At 32.4% G+C, this 3,383-nt stretch overlaps 1 long non-coding RNA gene across 1 annotated transcript; it reads right to left on the bottom strand.

Moving 5' to 3' along the window:
• Positions 1 to 822: 822 nt before the first annotated feature.
• LOC125488738 lies at positions 823 to 2,796 on the bottom strand. Its single transcript, XR_007266453.1, has 4 exons — positions 2,666 to 2,796; positions 2,145 to 2,261; positions 1,608 to 1,725; positions 823 to 930 (listed from the first exon to the last, which is right to left on the bottom strand). It is a non-coding gene; the product is annotated as an uncharacterized LOC125488738 (long non-coding RNA).
• Between the last annotated feature and the right edge of the window lie 587 nt (positions 2,797 to 3,383).

Below are 3,383 nucleotides of genomic sequence, written 5' to 3'. Positions count from 1 at the left end.
TAGCGAATCTTTTTGAAGTTTTGTTTTGCATAAAAAAAGAGTTTGCATTGTGATTATTGGTATCACGTGAGTGTTGCATAATGCATTGGAACATTAAGCAGAGTGAAAGTGGTATAAGGGCCTATCGTCAGTCTGATTTCGTTTTCAAAATTTATTAGGAATGAACTTTTTCAGTATTAAAACGGGTATAGACTTTACCATAAGCTATCGGATTTATAAGTATATTTGCTACGATAATCATTTTGTTTGATTGTAAATGTGTAGCTGCATATATATGTAGGGGTGTTGCAAAAAGGATATACTAAGCCGAAACTCAGGGTGACTCAGGAGGTCATTCTAAACAAGTTTAGTTCTAAAAGTTTTGAAAATTTACGAAAAAATTATTTGTTCCCTAAAGGGTAAGCCTAATTGGGTGAATTTCCAAAACTCGTAGAATAAAAGTTGTTCAGAATAGCCCCCTGAGTCACCCTCTTTCGGCTTAGTATACATACCCTTTTTGCAACACCTGTAGTAAAAAGTCACCTGACCAACAAGTTTCCTTTCGGCTTAGTATACCCTTTTTGCGATATAGCTGTATATAATATGCTGTATTATAACAATAAAGTATATAATTTTACTTAACACCAGGTTGCCCCTATCCTATTTCTTCTCTACGTCGAGTCGCTTAATCATTCATTAGTTTTTTAAAGTAATTCTTCTTCGAGTAGGTATGGATTTAAGATTGTTGTTCTTTATAACTTTTCATAAGCTAACGAATGATTGAGCAACTCTGAGTAGATCCATAATTAGGCTAAAAGTTATATATTTATACAATGAAAACAATTTTTTTGAGCATTAAATAGTTATTTATTAGACATTTTAACTTTTTTCTGGATTGTGCTTCATTATGCTTTTCTAACTTGTTGTAGGTGTGATATTTCATGAGTTTACCTGAAAATAAAATAAATTCTTTAATCTACAATTCAAATTCAATAGGAAAATAATATAACTATCTAACTGTGAGAATAACTTGATAATATTATACGAGTTTCTACCACAGTGGAAAAACGAATGAGCTATGCTGTACTTAGGTGTAACCGGTTATCAGCATTAATAGAATTGCAAATATAAATAGCACAATTAGGAAGTATTTTTTCAGGTATTTGGTACCACAATATAAATCTTTGAGTACATTATAATGAATCGAAGATACTTGTAATGAAAATGTGAAGAATGATTTTTATTTTATATTTATAGGAAAAACTTACTATATGACATTGATTAAGACTAAAAATAAATTAGGTCTAACAAGTTTTAATATGATTACGTATTTTCGTCTTACAGTACCATTTTTTCAATACCTGTATATACTTAATAATTATAGTTGTGAAGATTATTTTATATTTTGTGTTTAAGAAAGTAACAGTAATGTAAATTGGAAAGACATCGGAGAGGTTTCCTTAAGTGCAGTTGGTCCATAATAAGCTTACTGCCAGTTACTATCATAGGATTTTGACACATAAAAAGATTTTAACCAAATATTTATGTTTTTAGTTGGTAATATCATGATGCCCTATTATGATTTTTCCGTTCAGGAGGAATTTTGTGCTTTTCTCACTGGAACTTACATTGTCCGTCAGTGGCCTTAGAAGATTCTTCATCATTCAGGTTGAGGCGATGCACGCTGCGCAGGAATGCACTTTTGGCGGCTATGCGATGTGGGGGGCGTTACAGTAACTCTTTGGTCTGAAAATTGAAAAGAAGCTTCGTTATCATCAATAAATAAATTACATAATTACAATGTACTCTACCAGATGTTTTAAAAGCCGAAAGGGATGCCCATTTTCGTCTTACAGTACCGTTTTTTCAATACCTGTATATACTTAATAATTATAGTTGTGAAGATTATTTTATAAAGTCAAAGTCAAATTTCTTTATATTTTGTGTTTAAGAAAGTGACAGTAATGTAAATTGGAAAGACATCGGACAGGTTTCCTTAAGTGCAGTTGGTCCATAATAAGCTTACTGCCAGTCTACTATCATAGGATTTTGACACATAAAAAGATTTTAACCAAATATTTATGTTTTTAGTTGGCAATATCATGATGCCCCATTATGATTTTTCCGTTTAGGAGTAATTTTGTGCTTTTCTCACTGGAACTTACATTGCTCGTGGTTTTAGAAGATTCTTCATCATTCAGGTTGAGGCGATGCACGCTGCAGGAATGTGCATTCCTTTTGGCGGCTATGCGATGTGGGGGGCGTTACAGTAACTCTTTGGTCTGAAAATTTAAAAAAAGTTTCGTTATCATCAATAAATAAATTACATAATTACAATGTAAACTCTACCAGATGTTTTAAAAGCCGAAAGGGATTACCCTTCGTCGTTGTTTAGAATAGTCTATGGGTCACAACAACTATTTAATAGGTAATGGTATGGAACCCTTAGTGCGCGAGTCCGAGTGGCAATTGGTTGTTTTTTAGTAATTATTTATGAAGGTGTAATGCTGTCATAGAAGGGGCTAGTTAACTTTATCCCTATGGAGTACTTAGAGGGGTAAGTACATTTGTAATATAGTTTTCATTAATGATCGATTACCTAACTAAGGCATTATACATATTAATTATTTTGTGTCTGAATATTCTAAGATAAAGGATTGGATACAATAACGAAATAGTTACACACCTGAAAAATATTATTTCGTGTTTTCTTAATTTTGGTTCTTTGAAGATTCAGCCCAACTGGTTTTTGTTTTTCGACGCGTATTTGAGAATCAGCTTTCTGAAAAGTATTAACTTCATATGAAATATATAAAGTACTGGCAATAGGTACTATTTTTTTTAACACGAAAACACATTACATATTTAATTTTATAAGTCCTTTAGCACCACCCGGAAGGAACGTGCAGGGTAACTGAAGTCTGACATAGATTGTAGTTAGTTATACCTATACATAATTAATAATAATACTATGTTCTGAGATAAAGAAACATTTGTTGAAAAATATAGGACTTGGAAATGAAATAATGATTTTATTTGTAATTATTTAATAATTGATTGCTAAGTCCTGTATGCGTAAGCAAATATGTTTCTTCCTCAAATAGACCGAAACGTCACTTAATCGCGGGACAATCGACTGTTGATGAACCGTTCAGAATCAGTTAATTTAGTATCTGAGATTAAAAAACTGACTTTAGGTGTACTCAAATTTCTTAATCGAATAGTCTTTATTGGTACCAACCAGCACTAATGACCATGAATAATTAAAGGCTCTATGTCAGGTTTCAGTGGTCTTGCCTGCGGACGTAGGACAAAATCCTCCCATCTAACTACTTCTACTTACTATTCTATGCCATAGTAAATAATGTACTCCCCGTTCGGAAAGGACCCTTCTACTAAAGCCC

This window comes from Plutella xylostella, chromosome 7 (assembly GCF_932276165.1).
Source record: "Plutella xylostella chromosome 7, ilPluXylo3.1, whole genome shotgun sequence".
In the NCBI taxonomy this organism is placed as follows: Eukaryota; Metazoa; Arthropoda; class Insecta; order Lepidoptera; family Plutellidae; genus Plutella; species Plutella xylostella.
This window is presented reverse-complemented; position numbering and strand designations above follow the sequence as displayed.